This window comes from Mesoplodon bidens, assembly GCF_964165515.1.
Source record: "Mesoplodon bidens genome assembly, chromosome: 13".
NCBI lineage: Eukaryota > Metazoa > Chordata > Mammalia > Artiodactyla > Ziphiidae > Mesoplodon > Mesoplodon bidens.
The window spans coordinates 20,885,457-20,909,630 of record NC_138169.1 but is presented as its reverse complement, the minus strand read 5'-3'; the positions used below and the strand labels follow the sequence as shown (position 1 = coordinate 20,909,630).

At 50.5% G+C, this 24,174-nt stretch overlaps 1 protein-coding gene across 3 annotated transcripts in view; it reads left to right on the top strand.

Annotated features, from left to right (window-relative positions):
* The first annotated feature begins 5,025 nt into the window (after positions 1 to 5,025).
* Positions 5,026 to 24,174, top strand: part of TPST2 (tyrosylprotein sulfotransferase 2) — a 57,808-nt gene continuing 38,659 nt past the window's right edge. The window contains exon 1 of one of the 3 annotated variants that reach the window (XM_081252005.1): positions 5,026 to 5,102. The gene's annotated coding sequence lies outside the window, so the exon portion shown is untranslated. Of the gene's footprint in view, positions 5,103 to 12,128; positions 12,234 to 24,174 lie in introns of those variants that run through there. The other 2 variants (XM_081252010.1, XM_081252009.1) reach the window with 2 other exon arrangements.

Genomic DNA, 24,174 nt, shown 5'->3' with positions numbered 1-24,174 from the left:
CCAAAGTTCTGTGATTCTCCAAGATTCTTTAATTTATGTCTAAGTGTCCACTATTCTCTGATTCCGGTGTCAGGCTACATAGATTCCCATGCTCGGTTCCTAAGGTGTGTGAGCGCAGCTCTAAAATTCTACTGTGGTGGAATCACACAAAACCAACTTTCACATTTCTTCAATGCTAAGACTTCATCGATGGCAAGATGCCCCATGATCTGATGATTTGAGAAAGAAAAAGAGAATTACTATCCATTCAAATATAACACAGCTGCTTTCTGATCACTTAGAATTTTTATTTCATCTGTATTGAAAGAACTATTTTAAACTTACTTAGACATAACTTTTTCAGTGTATCAATCTTGTGAGTCCTATAAAAGAAAAACACAATAGGGGACTTCCCTGGTGGTCCAGTGGTTAAGAATCTGCCTTCCAAAGCAGGGGACGCGGGTTCGATCCCTGGCCTGGGAACTAAGATGCCACATGCCGCAACTACTGAGCCCGTGTGCCACAACTAGAGAGCCCATGTGTCACATACAAAGCCCACGCGCTCTGGAGCCCGTGTACCACAACAAAGAGCTCATGCGCCACAACTAAGACCCAATGCAGCCATAAATAAATAAATAAATATTTAAAAGAAAGAAAAACACAATAGACATCCATCAATGAAGTGAGTCCTTAAATTTCTTTGCATTCATAGTCTAGACCTTCCAGATTGCTTTCAACTCAAAGCTGTTGATGTCCTTATTTTCTCACAGGTGTTATATAAAAAATATGCATGTTAGCATTGCTGAAACAATATACACACTTGGCAAAACAAACCAACATAACTTGGAAGAAAATAACAAAGCAATTATTTTATATTTAATTTGTTTTATCCATACATTTATGTAACTTTTGCTACTGAATTTATGAATAAATAAAACATGGTAATAGAAAACAGAGAACAAATAAAAATTATAAGCAAAAATAAGTAACAAAGATAAAAAGAAACAAGTAAAATAAAAGAACATCTAAAAGGGCCAGGAGTGTGACATGAGAGTTATAAACCTATTGTTCCTTCTGTGGGTCCTAGTTCCAAAACGTCTCTTGATATGTGAGCATCTCACCACCTGGAACAGAATTTCAGAGCTTAAATATGTCACATATTTGCCTCAAAACAGAAACTTTCAGTTTCGACTTCATCAGGTGCTCAGCAGAAGTGATGATGAGTACAATGCTGGAGGATAGCAGTAGAGCTGGACTTGACTGAGTGGTCGTGGTGCCCACAGCCTTCTCGGGGGCTTCTCAGCGCTGTTTTGATTCTGCATGAGTTTTGCTGTAAACGCTGGCTTCAGGATGCAATGCCTGGGCAAGCTGGGACGTCACCATGTTTCCACGCTAGATCTCAGCTCATGAGTCTTTGAGTCTCAGGCCTTTGGGAAAATAAAGCACCTTGGTTATGGAACATCGTCTCGCACCCACAGTGACCGGAGGTAGCCCACAGCCTTTAGGGCATAGAGACATGGACACAAAGTCAGCGATATGTGTGCAAGAGCAGGCTGGGGACGGGAGGACCACCTGAGGCATGATCCCTTTTGTGCCAGCGCTAGATGGTGATGGATACACAGCAACTGAGTTTTGGAAAAAGAGCATGGTGCTAGAGGTTCTAGAGAGATGAGCATATTTTTAGGGCCACGTTGCCATGACAGCCAGTCATCTGGATCAAGAACCCAAGATCAGGGTACTTTGTGAAGCCTGGGTACCCAACTAGGAAGGATAACCCCACATCCTTCCAGCAAGAGGAGGGAACCTGCCCCTCTATCCTAGCTTCCTGCCTGCTGCTGGGCCACCTCCTTCCCCCACTGTCCTGAGTTTGCACCTCAGCTCTGACATTTACTAGCTCTTGCCCTTGGTCGAGCCCAGTTACCTGATGGAGCCTCTGTTTCCTCATGTGTAAAACGGGAGTAATGGTAATAAAATCTTAAGGGTTGTTGGAAGGAGTAAATGATTAGCTTCAATGTAATTCTTATAAGGTGCTTAGAGCATAGCAAGCATCTGAATCATCATCGGCATCATCTTCTTGAATGTCAGAGTTGGAAAGGGGTTTACAATCCACGTGATTGATTGATTGATTGATTTAGCCACACCGTGCAGCATGCAGGATCTTAGTTCCCTGACCAGGGGTCGAACCTGTGCCCCCTGCATTGAGAGCTCAGAGTCTTAACCACTGGACCACCAGGATGCTACATTTATTCTTCCTGCTTTCGATGAATATTGACTGAGGGGCTCCCATATGCCAGGCTTTGTCTAGAAGCTGGGGAGACAGGTTGGGGAAGAGAGAAGAGGCCCCTGACCCAGTTGTTCACAGGCTGGAGAAGCAAACAGTAATGAGCTCGTTCATCTGCCTTCAACGTCCCATCAATTCCCCGGCTGCCTGGTCCAGTGCCCGTCTCATCAGGACATTCGCCAGGGGTGGGGAGGTGGGGCTAGGCTTCCTCAAGGAGGGGACAGCCAGCTTGAGACCTGAAGGGGTTCGCTGAGTTGGGGTGCTGAGAGGAGAGGTCCAACCTAGAAACCAGGCGATCATTCTGGTCCCCTTCTTTAGCGCCACCGCTGAGATCTGGCAGTTTTGTCTTCCAGACATCTCTGGAACCCAAACACATCCCTATGCCCCAGTGACCAGCTTCCCCTGGAGAATTTTAACAGCCTCCAAACCAGTCTCCCTGCCTGTCCTCTTCTGCACAATAGCCGGATGATCTCTGCAGAAAGCAAAGCTGGCACGTCCTTCCCCCGCTGAACGCCTTCCATATCTCTCCACCTCTGCAAGATAAAGTCCTGACTCCTTCTAGCCCACAAAGCCCTGCAGCATCAGCCCCTGCAGACCCCCGCAACCTCCTCTCACCCGCCCCACATCCTGTCCACTCTGCACTTCATTCAGGGCCCCTTGACAAAGGTCCTTCCTGCCAGACCTTTGCATCTGCGGGGCCCTGTGATTAGCACAATCTCCTATGAACTCTCAGCCGTGCTTCAGGCCTCAGTGTAAATGCCCCCGGCCCTCCCTCCTTGGACCAGGTTGATCACCCTGTTCCCAACTCCACGATGCTTGTTGGAGGGTCCAGATTACCCCAACTGGATGCAGGACCCTAGACCTCCTGTTACCTGCTGACTCCCAACGCCCAGCACAGGGCGCTCAGGAAATGCATGTTGCTAGAATGTTCTTAAACACATGCCCCATTCAGACCTCTTCCTTTGATCTCCATTTCTCCACCCAGAAAGGGACATTATAAAACACCCAGCAGGCCTACCCCGTAGTGAGTCATACAAAGCCTGTGATATGTGCACAATAAACACTATATAACATTGTTCCGTTGTTTCCAGGCCAGTAACAGCTGGCTCCATGGAAGCAGGAGATTTCATTTTGTCAGTTCCAGCACTTTGTACATGGCAGGTACTATTTATTAGACATATAAATGAATGAATTAATGAGCTATGAATAAACACATGGTTGGCCATGGACAAAATACTTAATATCTGTATGTCATCTTTTCCTTATCTGTAAAATGGGGATGATAATAGACTTCTCACAAGGTTGTTAAAGGTTTAAGTGTGTAAATATAGAGTGCTTAGAGCAATGCCTAAATAGTATGTAATTATATAGATATACTATAAAGGTTATAGATTATATAGATATAGATTATATAGATATATTCTATATAGATTATATAGAATTATATAGATATTATATAGATATGCATTTGCTGTTATGGTGGTAACTACTATAGAAATTTATTTTATTTTTTGTTTTAATTTTTTAAAATTAATTTATTTTTGGCTGTGTTGGGTCTTCGTTGCTGCACATGGCATTTCTCTAGTTGCGGCGAGCAGAGGCTATTCTTTGTTGTGGTGCGCGGGCTTCTCATTGCGGTGGCTTCTCTTGTGGAGCACGGTGGCTTCTCTTGTTGCAGAGCACGGGCTCTAGGCACGTGGGCTCAGTAGTTTTGGCTCGCGGGCTCTAGAGCACAGCCTCAGTAGTTGTGACACACGGGCTTAGTTGCTCTGTGGCATGTGGGATCTTCCCGGACCAGGGCTCGAACCCGTTTCCCCTGCATTGGCAGGCGGATTCTTAACCACTGTGCCACCAGGGAAGTCCTAGAAATTTATTTTAAATAGGTAATATATACAAATGGTTAAAAAAATATATATATGTATATATATATTCAAACAGAACAAAGAACAAAGTTTCACAGTGAGAAGTAAGCCTGCATCCTTTCCTCCCCTTCCTTCAGGTATTCAATGCATATGCATATGATGCATAGATAGATCTATTATCTTCCCAGTTTTACAGATGGAGAAACAGAGGCACAGAGAGGTTAGACTGAGTTGAGCTCTACTAGCCTGGAGTTTTATTTTATTCTTATCTAACAGGGTTTCTCAACCCTGCACTACTGACATTTTAGGCTGGATGGCTCTTGGTTGGCAGGGTGGAGGGCTGTCCTGATCATTGTAGGATGTTTAGCAGCATCCCAGGCCTCTATCCACTAGATTCCGGTAGAAACATATCCCCTCCAACCCCCCAGTTGTGACAACCCAAAATGTCTTCAGACATTGCCAAATGTCTCCCTGGGAGGGTGGTGGCCCGTAGGGCGAAATCACACCCTCCTTGAGAACCAGTGATGTATATGAATTGTATGATAGCCCTTCCCAGTTTTCCCTTTGTTTTCTACAGACAGTAGCATTAAAACTCTCTGCTCAGGGTCTAGTTTTCTTCTTTTACATGACTTCTTGGCAATCATTCCACTCCCCTGCTTGTAGACAGAGGGAACTTCTCTTAAGCAGAGTAGTAGCAGTGGGTGGAGGAAGCGATGAGCTGCCCAACCTGTGGGTAAACCAGCCGGCAGACCAGAGTTTCCGGGGGGGGGGAGGTCAGCTGCCAGGGACGCCCCGCCCCACAGCGCGGTCTGGAGGCGGGACGGGGGTCGGGGGCGGCCGTGGGCGGACTTGGGGGCGGGGCCACGTCCTGGACCGCCCCGTGTGACGTCACGGCGCCATGGTCCCGCCTCCCCCGGCCGGGGCGGCTGGCAAGCGCTGAGTCGCTGGGCACGCGGGGCTGCCGCGGCGTGCCTCTCGTGGTAGGTGGCGCCGGGGCGGCGAGGGGGGACCTGGGCTGCAGCTGCCGGGGGCCGCCTGCGGGTCGGCCTCGGGCGGCGGGGAGCCCTCGGTCCTCGCGGCTTCTTCCCGGGCCCGACGCAGCTGCTCGGGTTCCGCGGCTGGGTGCTGGGAGGGAGGCGGCGCGGGCGGGCGGGAGGTTCGCGGATTCGCACCCGCCCGGCGCTGCGAGCACTTTCCCCCGGGTGCGGCGGACACCCGGCCCCCGTGACCGCGATTCTCGCTTCGGACCTTGCTCGGGGAAGACGCTCAGCGTGTGTGTGTTTCGGGGGGGAGGCGGCGTGTCTCCGCTGTCTGAGCCCCCGACCCCTCCCCGGCGCGCCCCACACGCGGGCGCCTGGACGCGCGGGGGGCGCGTTGAAGTTAACTTGCAGCCGCCGTGGAGTTACGAGGCGTACCTCAAGTGAAGGGGTTGGGGGGCGGAAATCGCTGCCTGGGGAGGGGGACGCCAAGAGCATGGGATAGGGGCAGCCCTGGTGAACTTGGGGGTCACCCGCAAGGAGGGGGGGCGGAGTTTGACCAGAGGATCCCACCGCCCAGTAACCTCCCCTTCTCAGTGTGAGCTGAACGGGAGGTGCCTCGTAAAGCTGGGACGTGAGTGGCAGCAAGGGAAAGGGGGCATGGTCACCAAGGTTGGGCACGCCTAACCTGGCAAAGCCTGTTATTATTATGTGGGACAGAGGTCGAGGTCTGGCTTTTCCACTCAAAGGCTGGTCCCCTCGGGAGGAAGGGTGGGAACCATCCGATTGAGTGCAGTAGTTAGAAGGGCTGATCACTTTGCTTCCCCTTTTACAGATGGGGAAACTGAGGCTTAGAGAGGTCTTGTGCCCACGGCCCTAAGTCCAACAGCTAGGATGTGGCAGAGCTGAAACTCACCCTTAGGCCCCCTGACTTCATGCGTCTTATAGAGGTGTTGGGGCGGGAGGGCTGGTAAACTCCTACTCATCCTTCAGAAGCCTGCTTGGGCAGCACCTCCTCCTGGAAGCCTTCCCTGGCACTCCCCAGGCATTGTTGGGTGCTTCGTGTTTTGAATCCCACAGAGGTATCTGGCCCTTTCCCTCACTTATTAACCTCTTTGCAGGTCTGGCCCCCATTCTGGGCTGTGGGCACCTCTCCCCATATCCCATCTCAAATCCCTTCGTTCAGCTGCGTGTCTAGATGGTTAGGCCAAGCTTCTGTGTTTGGACAAATTTTGGTGTGACTCACTCTGGTTTAGTAGTGATGTGGCCTGGGCGAGTCATTCCCCCTCACTCAGCCTCAGTTTCCATGACTGTGAAATTGGGTTTATTGTGTCATTTATAAATCAACCGTTTTAAAACTCATCGAATCCCAATTGTATAATATTGATACTATTATTTACTTAATATATATATCACCTTCTTTTTTAAAATCTCATGTAATTTTTTATAGTAGCCTTATTGAGACGTAACTCATATGCCATACAATTCACCCTTTTAAAGTATTTAATTTAGTGGTTTTTAGGATTTTCAGAGTTGTGCAACCATCACCACTGTCTAATTCTAGAACATTTTCATCACCCAAAAGGAAACCCTGGGCCCATCAGTGTCACTCCCAATCCCCCCCCACCCCACCCCAGCCCCTGGCAATCACTAATCTACTTTCCACCTCTGTGGATTTGCCTGTTCTGGACATTTCCTATAAATGGAATTATGCACTATGGCCGTTTGTGATTGGTGCTTTTCACTTAGAATGTTTCCAACGTTTGTCCATATGCTAGCATGCAGTACTTCATTACTTTTTTATTTCAGCATTTCATTCTTTTTAGTGGCTGAATAATATTCCACTGTATGGTTATACCACATTTTATTTATCCATTTATCAGTTGTTGGGCATTTGGGTTGTTGCCACTTATGGGGCTGTTACGAGTAGTGCTGCTGTGAGCATTCGTGTACAAGTCTTTGTGTGGCGTATATTTTCAGTTCTCTGGGGGTACAGCCCTAGAAGTGGAATTGTGGGGTCATACGGTAATTCTGTGTTCCACCTTTTGAGGAACTGCTAAAACATTTTCCACAGCAGCTTCACCATTTTATAATTCCACCAGCAGCAGATGAGGGTTGGGATATAATCTTAAACAAATTTAGTCTTCAGCAGTCCTAATCTTTGAAATCACTGGCTTTGATGTGCTAGTTAGAAATTAACACACGTGAAATTAACGTACATGAAACTAACACACGTGAAATTAAGCTCCTCCTTAGCAGAGTAACTGGGAATGCCTCTGGGACCATCAGTTAGGGAAACAGATCAAGCCTGTGGGCCTCTTAGCCGAGGTACGTGTGCACTGTGTCCCTTCTGTTCTTGAGCGGGACCAGAGGAGGCCATGAGGAACCCAGGGCTCGCAGTGCCCAACCCAAGACCCAGCACAGGATCTGGTGGTGCCTTTAGGGACCTCTGCATGGGATGAAGGTAAAGCGGGGGGGACAGCTCAGACCTTCCCACACCAGGCCAGCGGGGGTCCCTTGACAGCTGAGGCTCCATGTGGAGGCCAGGGAGACCCTTGGCGGGTTTCCTTCCTTAAGGGAAGGCCTGTCCCTTGGCTCGGAAGTGGGGTCTGGTCCTGCCTGTGTTCCACCCGCTACCACTATGCTCATTCTGAAGGTGACCTCCCCTGGTGGCCACGTGGTTCCCTTAGATATACCCTAAGTGAGCCACTGCTTATTTCCAGAGATGCCACCCCTAGGCCTGAGGCCAGCAGTCCTGAGCGACAGGTGCGTCACCCGTGACACGCTGGACACACAGACACCCCTGTCCCTCCTCTCGGGTGTCGTCCCCCTACCTGGGATGCCCACCTCTTCCCACATGCTCTTTGCCTTCCATGAGGCCAGGCTGCAGGGCAGATCCTAGGTCAGAGGGTGCCAGCATCGCAGGATAACAAAGGGGCTTGAAGGTCATCCGTTCTTCACGAGGGTCCGCCTGTAACCTGCTGGTTCGGGAACTTCAGCCAGCCTTGGGCTCTGCGTTCCCGGGTCCCAGCCACCGGCCTCCTCCTACCTGGGCAGCTGCTCTTTGGGAGGGCTGTGGAGACCAGGCCTTCTGGTGGCCGTGTCCAGCCCCTCCTGCTTTTATTCACTTGTGCATACTTTCGCTCTCTTGGCCTTTTAAAGTCCTGATGTCCTGTGCATGAAGAAGGCAGCCTGGGGAAACGGAAACAGGGTTGAGGAGGCTAGTCAAGGGGCTGCCCCTTGCTGGGCCTCAGTGTACCCTGCTGGGGAATGGGCATGGACTGAATGCAGTACCACCTTGGGAATCATAAAGTGTTCAGATGCTTTATCGACGTGACTTTGTGGATCAATTTGTAGCAGGAGTGGCAGGTCAGAAGTGGCTGGTATTGACGACTTGAAAGCCCGGGTGTGGCCTGCGTGGCTTTGATTTGCCATGTGGTGGCGTGGAAGCTTGTCTGGGTAGCTGGCTCCTGGCCTCCCCACTTACCACCCGTTCCTACTGGCTGCAAACCCCCTTGCTCTCTGCAGACACATCCACCCTGAATAGGGCTGCTCCAGAGAAGGTTCTGGGTTGCCTGCCCCTTCCCATGCCCCTGCTTGGGTCTCCTCCACCCTGGGCTGCCGCGGCCCGAGGAGGACTTGTGGGAATGATTCATTCAGAGCAGCCCGAGAGCTGGGCCTGAAATTGCAGGGAAGAACCGAAGAGGGCAGTGCCCACGTGCCCTGGGGAACGTCTGGGGCTGCCGCCCGGAGAAGCTGCTTGTTATCCTGCATGCTCAGAAGGTGGGCAGCAAGGGCAGGGCAGCTGCCCTGGCTGCCAAGTGAATTTTGCATCAACCAGACTTTTGACCCACGTGGCTGTAGCCAGAAGGTGGGCAGGTGGCCAGAAAGCGGGCTGGGTGATAGCATCCTCCAGGGCTCAGGCCTGTGTTAGAATCCAGCCAGTCCACTTAGGGGTGATGGGCCTGGGTTCCCTAGCTGCCTTCCTATGCCTCAGTTTTCTCATCTGCAGAATAGAAGCGCAAATGGGACCTACCTCCCGCAGTTGTTGGTGGGAGGGATCGGGGATAAAGTATTGGGGTTGGCCAAAATATTCGTTCGGGTTTTTCCGTAACATTTTTTTTTCTTAATTTTATTTTATTCATTTATTTATATTTTTGGCTGCATTGGGTCTTCGTTGCTGCGCACAGGCTTTCTCTAGTTGTGGCGAGCGGGGCCTACTCTTCGTTGCGGTGCGCAGGCTTCTCATTGCTGTGGCTTCTCTTGTTGCAGAGCTTGGGCTCTAGGCACACAGGCTTCAGTAGCTGTGGCACTCAGGCTCCGTAGTTGTGGCTCGCGGACTCTATAGCGCAGGCTCAGTAATTGTGGTGCACGGGCTTAGTTGCTCCGCGGCATGTGGGATCTTCCCGGACCAGGGCTTGAACCCATGTCCCCTGCACTGGCAGGCGGATTCTTAACCACTGCGCTACCAGGGAAGTCCCTTTCCGTAACATCTTATGGAAAAACCCAAACGAACTTTTTCGCCAACCTAATACCTACCCTTCTATCAGGCAAAATGCAAGGCCCCAAGGTCAGACAGGATCTTTGGAGACACTTGAACATGTCCCTTTGTGAGCCTTGGCTTCCCCATCTGTCCAGAGGCAATAATTATAAATAAAATGTCAACAGGGCTTACTGGATGCCAGGCAATGTTCTAGGTACTTTATGTACTTGAACTCATTTAATTCTCCCAGCAGCCCTCTGAGATGTACACCCTGAGGCACAGAGAGGTGAAGTAATTTGCATAAGGTCACCCAGCTAGGAAGTGGGAGAGACAGGGTTTGAATCCAGAGTCTACACTCTTAATTTTCATCTTACCCCCTTCTTTTTTTTTTTTTTTTTGCGGTACGCGGGCCTCTCACTGTTGTGGCCTCTCCCGTTGTGGAGCACAGGCTCTGGACGCACAGGCCCAGAGGCCATGGCTCACAGGCCCAGCCGCTCCGCGGCATGTGGGATCCTCCCGGACCGGGGCACGAACCCATGTCCCCTGCATCGGCAGGCGGACTCTCAACCGCTGCGCCACCAGGGAAGCCCTTACCCCCTTCTTGATACCCTGTCTTAATGCCTAGCACACAGAAAACGCTCAGAAAACGTCAGTTGCTATTATTACATTATTATAGAATTATTCTTACGTATTATATGATTGTAAAATTATGTTATTAATAATTGTTCGTCCCTTTTCCTGCCTCTTTGCCCACATTCTTTCCTGGACAGACAGAACAAGCAGGGCTCTTGGCTTGTGAAGACTATATTCCTACCCCCCTTCCCAGTGTCCCCCCACTCCCCCCACTCTCCTGAGGGGGCTGGACAAGAGCTTGGAGGCAACTGAGTCTCAGCTCTGATTCCACGTTGCTATGTGACATTGGGCAAGGTGCTTCCCCTCTCTGAGACTCAGTTTCCCCACCTGTGAAATGGGCAGGTAGGGCTGTAACAAGCTGCCAGTCAATGGCTTCGCCCTGCAGGTTGGTTTTTGTGTAGCTCCCACAGTGCTGTATTTTATTTTATTTTAATTAATTTTTATTGGACTGTAGTTGCTTTACAATGTTGTGTTAGCTTCTGCTGCACAGCAAAATGAATCAGCCGTACATATACATATATCCCCTCCATTTAGGACACTACCAGTGCATTAAGTAGAGTTCCCTGTGCTATACAGTATGTTCCCATCAGTTGTCTATTTTATACATAGTATCAATAGTGTATATGTGTCAATCCCAATCTAGTGCTGTATTTTAAAATGAGAAAACATTCAAATATTTTTAGAGAATAATTCCAGTGTCTCACTTCTTATGGAAACTCAAGAGCTTGGGCCAAACTAGAGTGGCCTGAAGCTGCCCCATCAATGGCCTGGGCTGTCCTGGTAGCTCCCCACGGTCCCCTGGCCCTGAGAGCCCCCTGGCCCAGTGCACGCCTTCAGGGCTCTGAGGACACCAGGGACCTGCCTGGGTGTCACTTGAACAAGCAGATCTGTTGCTTTAAAAAATAATATAGGGCTTCCCTGGTGGTGCAGTGGTTAAGAACCCGCCTGCCAATGCAGGGGACACAGGTTCGAGCCCTGGTCCGGGAAGATCCCACATGCCGCAGAGCATCTAAGCCCGTGCACCACAACTACTGAGCATGCACTCTAGAGCCTGTGAGCCACAATTACTGAAGCCCACGCATTACAGCTACTAAAGCCTGAGTGCCCTAGAGCCCATGCTCCGCAACAAGATAAGCCACCACAATGAGAAGCGCACACACCACAATGAAGGGTAGCCGCCGCTCACCACAACTAGAGAAAGCCCACGTGTAGCAACAAAGACCCAACACAGCCTAATTAATTAATTAATTAATTAATTATTTTAAAAGAAAGTTAAAAAAAAATGATACATCTTTTAAACCACTGGTTTTGATGTTCTCCAAGAGTCTTTCCAGCTCTGCTTTTCTAGGTCGTTGGAGGCTGTCTGAGGCCTCTGATACCTCTTCTGCCACTGTAAACCCTCAAGGCTTTTAACACACCCTTGTCCCCATCCCACACTCCCCGGGTGAGGAGCCCCTGTCTCTGGGCCCCAGGGTCCCGCCTCACCTGGCCCAGGTCCCTGCTTAACCCACAGAGTTATTTGGGGCCAGCCGAGGTCCCTCTGCCGTGAGCGCTGGCGGGTGTGTGTCTGTGTACCAGCGCATCCACGCCAGCTGCACAGCTGCTGGGACACCATCCAATACCCTCTCCCTGTCCTCACAGGGTACCAGGGAGACATTTTTGTTATTGACAACTCCATTTCCTGGAAACTGAGACTTGAGTCACTTTCCCGAGGTCACACAGGCCTGGAGTGACAACACTGGGATTCGAACCCAGATCTGCCCAACTCCAGTAGCTGCCCGAGCGAGTCATCCATCCATCCCATCACTGCACGGAGAGCCATGGAGTGATGTCTGCCGTAATTGGCGTGTCCCCTGCACCTGGCCCTGGGCCTGGGTCATACTGCGCACTCAGTAACTTGCTGAATAGGGACATGCTACAGGTTCTCAGCTAGAGGCTGGGTGCAGGATTCAGGAAGCCACCAGGTCCCACTTTTTCCGGAGTGCATCTTCTGGTGGAGGCAGCAAACAAGAAAAAGGGTAAATCACATCTCTGACCCGAGGTGCTGAGCTGGGAAATTGGGGACCACACCTCTCAAACACTTTCACGAATCCCCTAGAGCTCTTGCCAAAGTGTAGATTCTGATTGGGGACAGGGCCTGTGACTGCCTTTCTAGCCAGCTCCTAGCAGACTCCAGTGCTGCTTGTCTAAAGACCACACTTGGAGCAGTGACAGCCTATATCAGAGGTCAGGAAACTACAGCCCCTGGGCCAAATCCGGCCCATTTGCTTGTTTGTGTAAGTAAAGTTTTATTGGAACACAGCCACGCTTTTACTTACGTTTTGTCTATGGCTGCTTCCGTGCTACAACAGCGGAGTAGAGTAGTTCCAACAGAGACCCTGTGGTCCACAGGACTGAAAATACAACAATTATTGGGCCCTTTACAGAAAGTCTGGCAGTCTCAATCTACTCATCTCTTGGGTTCCTTCAAGTAATAATATTTTGTGATTTGGTGAGTGTAAGGTGGTAATAAAAAGAATGATTGCAGTTAACATTTGAGGGCCTCCAGGGTACTTAGCTCTTTACGGGTAGTTCACTGCTGTATCCATTTTATAGGTGAGAAAACTGAGGCTCATAGAGATTGGGTCACTGGCCCAGAGACTGGGGGGCCAGGAGCTGGGTGAGGCCAGTTGGAACCAGGTCAGCTCATTCTTTTTACATGAGAGCTTCTGCCTGGACATTTTTTATGGAGCACAGAGAGGCTTTTGTTTTGATTTCAACCCGTCCAAGGGTGCTCAGGTACCTTCATTTCTTTATTTGTCTGTTCTTCCATTGAGTCAACAAGTATCCTCGCAGCCCATGCTGGGAGTTGGGGGCCTTGCTGAGTCCTGAGAAGATGTGGGGGATGCCCAGCCCTTCGCCTTCCAGTGGAGGAGGCCATGCAGGCTGCTAAGCGTTTTGAGGGACATTGACACAAGGATGGGAGGCAGTCAGGGAAGGCTTCCTGGAGGAGGGGGTATAAATTATACCAATAGGAGTTAGCTGGGTAGAGGAAGGCAGGAAAGGTTTTCTAGGGGAAGGGAACCACAGCCACAAAACTGGGGGCTTTGTAGGTTAGAGTTCATGACACTGAGATTTAGTATGTTTGCATGTGTATGTTGGGGGTGGGAGGGTGTTAAAATTGGCCAGGTCAGAGAACCTGGATTTTACCCTGGAGAATGAAAAAGAGTTTTCCTCTCCAAGTCCCCTTCTACCCTCTGATGACTCCCTGGACAGAGTCTTCACTAGGTGCTACCTCAATGTTTCTCTCCAGAGTCCTGTGGATTAACAAAGAGCAGACCCCCACTGGGCCCCCCTGGGGTCCTTGGGCAGGCGGCAGTCTCCAGCTAGAAGGCAGAAGGATCGCTTCCTTTGCTTGTGTTTTTGCAGTTACTTTTTAATTAGGGTGTGTTTTTAATTTAAGCTGGGGGGGGGTCAGAGTTTCCTTTGAAAATGTTTTAACGATATTGAATCCATTTAACAAAAATATTAAGTAGGTGAGAGTAAAGGGGGTTCTGGCTGTAGCCAGCGTCATGAATGAATGAAGGTGGTCTTCAGCAGGTGGGAATTTGGGGAGCCCCGTGGCAGGAGGGGGCCAGACCAGCAGCAGCCTTCCTCTTAATATGCTGCTCTTTCTCTGAAGCCCCAGGGGCCTTGACCTGGGGTGGGGGTGGGGAAGGACTCCATTAGCCATGGTGGTGCCCGCGTGGGTCCTGGTTCTCGCTGGGCAGCTGAGGTTCCTGTTCCAGGCTGCTCCCTCTCCCCGTCTTGCTCCTCCCCCACGCCCTGTGTCTGTCTTCGTCTCTATTTTTGTTGCTCCCTGTCTCCGATCCCTGTCTCCCTCTTGTTTATGTCTCTCCCCTGACGCTGTCTCCCTTCATCTCTGTCTCTCCTTGTTTCTGTCTCCCCACATCTCTCTCCCACCTCTGTCTCTCCGCATCCCTGGTTCCCCCATCTCTATCCCTGTCTGTCTGTCTGTCTGTCGTCTCCCTCCCCCACCTGCACTGCTTCCCCTTCTCCTCCTCGCACGCACACACCCTAACACCGCTCTTCCTTGCTTTCCCTTCCTCCATCTCCGTCCCACTTCCTTTGGCCGTGAGTGATATCCTGCCTCAGAACCATCAGAGCCCTTGCAGAGCCCGGGGACCCGGCCAAGCATCCCCAGTGGACGTGTGGGAGACTTGGTGTGGGCCACTTCCCCGGTGAAGAGAGGGAGATTAGGAGGTCTGTGGAGGCCATGCCGTAGTCCAGGGTTTGGAATCCAGCCCTGGCCCCGGGCCCTTTGCCCGGCCCAGCTGGCCCCAGGGCTGTGGGGGCCCGGGGTGCGGAGAGGAAGCCTGGGTTGACAGCAAGAGGGCTGAACGCCGATTTGGGTTTGATGGAGGATTCTGGCTCCCAGGAGTAGGTGCAAGGCCCACGGGATGTCGCCTTCGCCCTTCCTCGGGCCACCGAGAGGCTGTGAGCTCCACAGGCAGGCACCACGCAGTGTGTCCTTGGCTCCCCTTGAGCACACAGTAGGACAGCAGTGCATGTTTAAGGGCTGAGAGTTTGGGGGAGCATAGCCAGATTAGAGATTGGGTCCAGCCCCTCCCTTTCGCCAACACGGAAACATGTCTAGAGAGTTGAGGTGATTTGCTGAGGATCGTGCAAACAGGTTTGGAGCACAGAGCAGAGTCTGGGTTCCCGACCCCCAGCAAGACAGGGAGAGCAGGTGGGTGCTCTAGTGGCCCTCTGTAGGTGTCCTGTGAAAACCACCTCTTAGGAGGCGGGAGACAGGTTTGAGGCCACCTTGCCTCCTGCTGGGGGACCCTGGGCAAGCTTTTCCTCCCTGGAGGTCCTCTCTGTCTCTACACACCCTCCAGGTGATGATGCACAGTCCTGAGGATTGCAGACAGGGTCGGGTCTCTGGGGTCGGAGGCTGCTGACTTCACGGGGTGGACAGCGTGCTTGTTCTCAGCAGGGTCTGTGGCTACCCTGGCCTTGGGAACCTCAGTCCTCTGGTTATATGTTGCGTTTGGGTCACACGGAGGATGCTGTTATAATCACAGGCCTATTGTGGGTTCGCTGGGGAAACCCAGAAGGAGAAGACGTAGCTCCCTGTTGCCTGCAGAGGACGGAGGGGTACTCCTCCTCCCCCGACTCCAGGCCCCGATATCGGCCCCCGCCCGCCTCTTGCCTCCCCACCCCTTGTGAGAGGGTTCCTGGTAGTGCAGTGCCTTTGAACAAGCAGCAGCACCCCCTGGAGGGCTTGTTTTACACAGCTTGCTGCACCCCATACCCAGAATCCCCCATCCAGCAGGTCTGCAAGGGGCCCGAGAATTTGCATTTCTTACCGGTTCCCAGGTGCTGCAGGATGCAGCTGTCTGGGAACCCAGTTTGAGAACCACCGTAGTAGTACATGCTCTAAAACCAGGCAGTGTAGGCTTAAGACCCTGCTCCACTATCTCCCTGCCTTGAGCTCTCAGGCGAGGACTTTACCTCTCTGTGCCTCGGCTTCCTCGTCTGTAAAATAGGATAATAACAGCACTGGTCTCGTAGATTAGCTGTGAGAATTAAATGAGCTAATACGTGTATACTGCCTAGAACAGTGCCTGGGCACGGAGTAAGCGCTATATCCACGTTTGCTGTTATTACAATTACTGTTGTTGTTATTTTTATTACCATTATAATTTCCCTTCTCCCCCACCCCCACCCCCACCCCCAGACTGTTCCGCTTACGGGGAATCCTTTGCCGGTCTCCTAATTTCCAGCGCAAATTCACACCTCCAGGCCTCTGTGATCAAGCTCTGCCCTCCCCCTGGGGTGCTTCCCCTCCCCTCTGCACCTGCTAAGACCGCAGCCCATCCTTTGAGACTCAGCACAGATTCCTGCTTGGGCCTCACCACGCCCCCGCCCTGCCCCAGCCAGAATCCACAGCCTTCTGACTTCCCTGATCACATGACTTGCTTCCCTAATCCAGCTCTCATTTCATTCAGCCCGTCATCCAGTTGCTTGGGCATCAGTCTCCCGTGGTGACCCACAAGTTCTTTCAGATCCAACTTCTCCAGGCTTTGATGGCACAGGAAGGTCCCCTTGGAAACGTTACCCCCAAAGTACAGCCTTGATGTGTTTCAAGGAGTCCGGCCCCATCGGCAGCCTCCCGGGTTGCGAGGTGGAGCCCTGTTTGGGATGTGGGATTTCCCTAATTCGTAAGAGCATGAGCTTGGCGTCTGAAGGCCCCAGTTCAAATCTGAGTTTTACCATTTAGTGCTGTGCCGCCTTGGGTAATTTTCTTAGTTATTTGTACCCTTCACATCTTCAGTTTAAAGTGACACTATCTATCATCATTGATGTCAGTAGGTTTTTGTGAGGATTCAGTGGGGTCTCATTTATGCAGCGAATATTGAGCACCTTCTGTATACCAGACTCCATGCTAGGCACTGGGGATCCAGCAGTGAGCGAGACACACCATCCCTGCCCTTGGGGCGCTGACGTTTTAGGGGGAAAGACGGACGCACAGGGAGATGTATTAGAGTTCGCCAGAGAAACAGAACCAATGGGACCTATATAGAGAGACAGATGTATTTCAAGAGGAAACTTATTGCAGGAATTAGCTCACCCAGTTATGGGGGCTGAGAAATCCCATGATCTGCCATCTGCAGGCTGGAGACCGAGGAATGCTGCTGGTGTCATTCAGTCCGAGTCTGAAGGCCTGAGAACCAGGAGCATCTGTGTGTGAGGGCAGGAGATGGATGTCAAGCATGCATCTCCAGCAGAAAAAGAGCAAATTCCTTCCTCCACGTTTTTGTTCTCAATGGATTGGACGATTCCCACCCACATTGCTGAGGGCGATCTTTACTCCGTCTAACAATTCAGACATTAATCCTTTCCAGAAACACCCTCACAGACACACCCAGAATGTTTGACCAGCTATGTGGGCATCCCTTAGGTTGCCCATACAATTAACAGGTTGACACATACAATTAACTATCACAGGAGAAGTACAGGAATCACAGTGGCATTGCTCCAGGAGGATGTGCTGGGAAGGAGGTGGTCCGTGTGAAGAACTCTGGGCACAGTCTGGCAAATAAGAGGCCCTCAGCAACTGGTAATTGTGATTATTACTATTGTTATTACCGTAATTATTAGAGGAGATGAGAAGGGAAGGGAGGTGTCATAGGAAGAAGGTATAGTGTCAGTGCCAGTATAGGGACAAGAAGGCACTTGGTGTCACAATCATGATATTCGTAGCCAGTGTTTACTGATGCCCCAGTGTGTGCCAGGTATTCCGCTGAGGGCCTCCTAGGGACAAAAGTCAGCTCACCCTCCAGGGAGGTGCATTTTTATCCCCATTTTCAGACGAGGGGAATTGGGCCTCTTATCTGGGGAAGTGGAGGGATGGGATTTGAACCCGGCCCGTCTTCGGGGGGCCTGCGGGCTCCGTAGGTGAGTGGTGGGAGGTGAAACTGGTGGGGCCGGGGCAGGTGGGGAAGGCTGGACTCTTGCCTTGAACCCCAGAGGTCATTTAGCATGTCTTCCTGCTGGAGACCCTGGGTGGTCCTGGGCTGCATGGGGCGGGGAGGTCCACAGCACATCATGTTCTCATCTTATGGTCCAGAAAAACCAGTGTGGGGTAAAGCCCCACACGGATGGGTGAGAAGGGATGGCTCTTCCCTGGCCCGCTTCTGGTGAGGTCGGCTGGTGGGTGGCAAGTTCCCCGTGGGGCCGGGGGTGTGGCAGGAAGTCATGGGCACAGCCAGACCCATGGCAGAAAGCCCACATTGTGGAGGGTGAGGACACCCAGGTGTGTGCACCTTTACTGAAAGGATGTGATTGCTTACTGTCACTGTCTCCCAGCTCTGCTGTCTGGGACCTTCTCCACTTAGAACTAGGGACAGCAGGAGCCCAGATGAAGTGGGTAATGAGGACTCAAGAGGTTTCTCTGTGTCTCCATCCATTCATTTCTCGAATACCTAACTCCCTACGACTTGCCAGTTTCTGAGCAAACAGCTGCATCTTTATCTTTTTGTGTGTGATGTCATTGACACCTCACAATGACCCATGAAGCAGGCATCAAAAGGAGCCCTTATTTGGTGGAAAGATGGGGCTTTTGGGTCAGATGCACTTGAGTTGGCTCGTGCACAAGCTGTGAAACCTTGGGCCAGCCCCTTCCCCTCTCTGGGCCTCAGCTTCCTCACCTGTAAAATGGGGATCATTTTAGTGACCGTCTGTTGAGTTCCTGGCACAATTATAGATAAGGTTATGTGGTGCCTGATGCATAGACGTGCTCAGTAATTCACAGCAATCAGGATTGTGTTGTTCACCCATTTTATAGATGAGGAAACTGAGACTCAGAGAAGTTCAGGGACCCTCTCCACAGCATCTTGCTCCCTGGCTCTGTTCCTATTGATGTCTGGGCAAGTCTGCAGATTCAGATACTCTCCAACAAGGTCCCAGGCCCCCTCAGAGCCCCAAACCATTTTCCTTTAAGGAAAGGCCATTCACTCACTCTGAATCTGGCTTCCAGAATTCAGTGAACTGTGAGGAGACAGTTCTCCTTATGGGTTCCTCCCTTTGAGTTTTGAAGTGTTCTTATTCTGAGCAGCTCTTGAAGCTCTTGGAAATTCTTTCTCTTCCACCTGCTCTCAGGAGCACATGAGAGGGAGGAGGGTCTCCCAGTCCTGGGCTGTGTTTGTCCAAGAGAGAAGCAGCAGGGCAGGTTGATGTCCCAGGAAACTAGATTCCCAGGGATGTGCTGCTTGCAAATTGTGCTCTTAAGACCCCCACCCAAGTCCCATCCCTGTCCCCCGCTCAGATGCCCTAAAGATCACCTGGACGAAAGACCTGTCTTATCTGGGAACATTACATCAGCAAGTATTTATTACCCGCTTGCTTTGTTCTTGGTCAAGCCTTTCTACCTTTTTGGCTGTCGGCCAGTGCAAAACCTCCAGAACAAAAAAGTGCAATCAGAAAAGCCATAAACTACAATTAAGGGGCAGGGGAAGGGGGAAGTTAATCAAAGACTTTCTAAGCATAAAGTATCAGAACAACCTTCTGACCTCTGTTAAGGGTATTCTCTGGTTAGTTTTCGCTTGAGGAAAACTCAGATCCACACCCTTGGGGCAGAAGTGAGAGTGGTTAGCTGACTCCAGCCATCACTGTGAGTCTTCAAATAAGACTTTGGAAATCAATGTTGCTTAGATTGTCAAAACAAATTTTTAAAAAAGTCATGCTGGGGCCTGGGAGAAGACCACTTGAGTGGTAAGTGTGCAAAGGTCAAAAAGAGTCTGTTACGTGTCTGTATCAGTTGGCTTTGAGTGGTAAAATCCGAATTTAAAATAGTTAAGGTGGAAAATAAGGGAATTTATTGAGTTAGGTAAATGGTTAAGTCCAAAGGTAGACTGCCTTCACGTACAGCTGTATCCAGGTGCTCCACTGTCTCAGAGCGCTCTCTCTTTTGCCCTCTGTCTCTCAGATGGGCTTTCTTCTGTGACGGCTTCTTTCTCAGGCATGTTCTCCCCAGTAACATCTCCAGTCATACATCCTGCTAATTTAGCTATCTCAGCTCTAAGAGAACTATTTCTCTAATAATTCTTGCAAATCCTGGGATTGATTCCTATTCATCCACCTGGAGTCTCTTACCCATCCATGAGCATCTGTACACTCTTACTGACCAGACCTCAGCTGCTGGTCTTGGGCATGGGGTCAGCCCTACCCCAGTCACAAGGACAGATCCCAGAAGACTGGAGAATGCATTCTCAGCAGGCAGGCTGACAGATGCCCACACCAGTGGTGGAGCAGCAATGAAAGGGAAAGGCAGGGTTTATGGGAAAGGCAGGGTTTATGTCCTGGGGGAGAAAGTGGAAGCAGGCACTGCCCTTAATGGAGTATTTAATCTGCTCCAATATGGTATTAAAGCCTTTATGTGTATTTAGTTGCTCTCCCCTTTCACAGGTAAGAAAATGAGGCTCAGGTTAAGTGACTCACCTAAGGTCACAAAGCTGACAGGTGGAGAATTCAAACTCACCTCCATCTTCCTACAAAACCCATTTTTTTTCCACAGCTCCCTGATACCTGGGGAAACTTAGTAACCTGCAAAGTGAGCTCAAAAAATAAAATATGAATGCCTTTGGGTGGGCCAAGCTCTGTGTTAAGTTTGGGAAGAGAAAAAAAAATTCTTTTTATGACTGCAGGACCCCTCAGTCCGTGAGCTCCCGACATTCAAGGAGGTGCAAACAGCAGTTTTCATAGAGAATGGTAAGGGGTAGACATAGGGGACCGGGAGACATAGTGGAGTGCTTACTACAGACTGGGTGTTCAGGGAAGATTTTCTGGAAAAGGTGACGCTTAAGCAAAGGCAATAACAAACAGGCCAAGGCAAGGATGAGGAGAGGGTATGTAGGTACCAGTTAGTTGGGGCTCTTGAGTAACAGAGACAGAAACCCAGTTTCCATGGAATTAAGCAAAAAAGTAAATTTATAGGCTCATGTAAAAAGTGGAGGGGTAGTGATGGCTTCAGGCATGGCTGGATCCAGGAGCCCAACTAATACCAGTGATTCATGTCTTTATCTCTCAGCTCCACCTTCTTGGGTTGGCTTCAGTCTCAGGAAGGCTCTGAAGTGGTGACTAGAAATGACCCTGTTCCCTACTTGTTTCGCCTCCCCAGAGGATCTTGCAGGAGTCTCTAGCCAACTGCCATTGACCTGGATTGAGTCATGTATCCATCCCTGAACCAGTACTGTGACCTGGGAGCAGAATGCTATCATTATCCAGGCCCGGGTCAGGTGTCCGCACCTGGAGTCTAAGGTAGACTGAGAATGTGGATAGGAAAATCGGGTGCGTGGCACCCTCCGGGCTGATAGTAGTTCTGTTTGGCCAGAGCTCGGGGTCAGATTGTGAGGCCCCCATAAACCATGTGAAGAATTACCTCCAGAAGGTAGTGGGGAGCCCTGGGGAGTCTCAGCAGTGTCGTACAAGCAGAAAGTGACAGGCCCGCTGTGTAGAGATGGGCAAGAGCAGGGGGCCAGGTCGGAGGTGATGGCAGTTCGGGGTGCTGGACAGGGCTGAGTGGTGAGCTGGATCAGGCTCATGGAAGGGAAGGGGTTCACAGGGACCTGGATTCTCTGGCTTGTTCGACAGGGAAGCCTGGAAGGGAACCAAGGTCAGGAGATAACGTGATGAGCTGAGGTCGCCCTGGGAAGTTGGGTATTTCATGATTGCTGTGCAGAGAGGGGCCCGGAGAGGGGCCCAGGGCGAGAATTCTGTTCAGTAAGTATTTTGTGCTAAGTATGCACTGTGCTCCACTCTGGCGAGCAAAGCACTCAAGGACCCCAGACAGTAAGTATGGGAAGTCAGTTACGGGCCGTGTTAGCTACTGGGAAGTGCTGGGGAGAAAAGATGAATGGTGCGGGTTAGGGGGGTCTGGGGTGCTGTGTCGGTGGGGGCAGGTTGCAGTGTGAAATGGGTGATGGGGAGGGGGCGTGAACGAGGACAGGAAGGCCAAGTGGATGTCTGGGGAAAGGGCATCGGGGCAGTGTGTGTGTGCGTGCGCGCACGCGCGTGTGTACGGAACAGCAAGGGGGCCGTGTGGCTGGAGGGGAGCGAGGCAAGGCAGGTGCGGAATGAGGACAGAAGGCAGTGGGCAGGGTCGAGCCTCTAGAGCCTGTGGGCTGTGTAGGGACTGGCTTCTCCCGAGTGAAGTGGGAGCCATGGGAAGATTCAGAGCAGAGGAGGGCCGAGACCTGATTTCCATCTTCATCCAGTCACTCTGGCTGCTCACTGACAATGGATGGAGGAGACTAGGGCGGAATCAGCGAGGCCAGTTAGGAATTAGGCAGGCAAGAGACCTGGGTACCTTGGTCCAGGGTGATGAGACATGGATACACAAAATACAAATGCCCAGCAAGTGTGAGTGATGTGGAGCAAGTGGGTTCTGGCTCTGGTTTGGTGGGGGTTTTTTTTTCTCTTTTTTTTTATTGTTAGAATACGCACAACGTAAGATTTATCATCTTAACCATCTTTAAATGTGCAGTTCAGTGGTATTAAATGTCTTCACATTGCTGTTCAACCATCACCACCATCCATCACCCCAGTAACTGTTTCATCCATCTTGTAAACTGAAGCTCTGTACTCATCAAACACTGGTTCCGCATCCTCCCTCCCCCAGCCCCTGGCAGCCACCATTCTGCTTTCTGTCTCTATGAATTTGGCTGCTCTAGGGACCTCATATAAGTGGAATCATCCAGTATTTGTCTTTTTGTGACTGGCTTATTTCATTTAGCATAATGTCCTCAAGGTTCATCCATGTTGTAACATGTATCAGGATTGCCTTCCATTTTAATGCTGAATAATATTCCACTGTATAACCTACCACATTTTGTTGATATATTCATCTATCGATGGACACTTGGGTTGCTTCCACATTTTAGCTATCGTGAGTAATGCTGTGAGTAAAAATATCTCTTTGAGACCCTGCTTTCAATTCTTTTGGGTAGATACCCAGACCTGGAATTGCTGGATCATATGGTAATTATATTTTTAATTTTTTGCGGACCCTCCATACTGTTTTTCACAGCGGCTGTACCATTTTACATCCCCACCAACAGTGCACAAGGGTTCCAGTTTTTCAACATCCTGACCAACTTGTTATTTTCTGTTTTTCTAGGTTTTGTTTGTTTTTAACACTAACCATCCTAATCCGTGTGAGGTGGCATCTCATTGTGGTTTTGATTTGCATTTCCCTGATGATTAGTGATGCTGGGCATCTTTTCATGTGCTTGTTGGCCATTTGTATATCTTCTTTGGAGAAATGTCCTTTCAAGTCCTTTAGCAATTTTTGAATCGGGTTGCTTGGTTTTGGTTGTTGAGTTTTAGGAGTTCTCTATAGATTCCGGATATGAATCCCTTATCAGTTCTATGATTTGCAAATATTATTTTCCCGTTCTGTGGTTTGCCTTATTACTCTGTGGATAGTGTCTTTTGAAGCACAGAGTGTTTTCATTTTCATGAAGTCCAGTTTCTTTATTTCATTTCTTTTATTACCTGTGCCTTTGGTGTCAGATCCAAGAAATCATTGCCTGGCTCTGTTTTGAAGGTGCAGTTGACAGGATTGGCTGCAAGGTTGGGTTGGGTTGGGTTGGAAGAGACAGAGAGGGGTCAGGGCTTCTTGCTGCCTCTGAGGCTTTTGGCCCGGGCATAATGAGCTGCCCACACCTGGAGTGGAGTGAGTTAGGGGGAGAAACGAGGACATTACCTTTGGATACGTTAAGTTTGAGGTCCCAGCTCAACGCCAAGTGGAGGTGACGCGGAGACAGCTGATGGCCAAGTCTGGTGTCGAGGAGAGAGATTTGGGCTGGAGATGACAACACAGGAGTCATCAGCCTGTGCGGAGCAGAGGAAAGCCTAGTGGGAGGGAGGGAAGACGGTGGCAGACAAGTAGCAGAGTACGAAACCTTTTCTACCTGTGCCAGAATGGCCGGGATTGGTCCAGCATAAGGAAAAAGCCTGAAAACTTTCTCGCACCAAGCGGGAGTGAGAGAGCAAAACAAGCAGACATCACCTCCTTGGCCCCTGATCAGAAGCCACCCCGGCCTGGTGGTTCATTTTTTGCGTGTGGGTTTGGGGAGTATGTGTGCCAGGCACTTGGGTGTGATTGGCAAAATCGGGGGCCGAGGCTCAATCCACTTTTCTGTCCCTGGCACCTGGCACCAAGCCGGGCCCCGGGAGAGTGTCTGGCAGCCAGAGGTCCTTGAATGAATGAATGGAGTCCTGTGTGTTCCTCTGGAACAGACAGGAAAGGTGTGTGGGTGGGAGGATGCCCAGCTGCATTTGGCAAAGTGTGATTCTTTAAGACTATTTTTATTGAAGTCAAGCAGACATACAGAAAGGTGCACACATCATAAGAGGACCGCTCGATGAATTTTCAAAAGATAAACATGCCCGTGTGTACCCAGATCAAGAAAA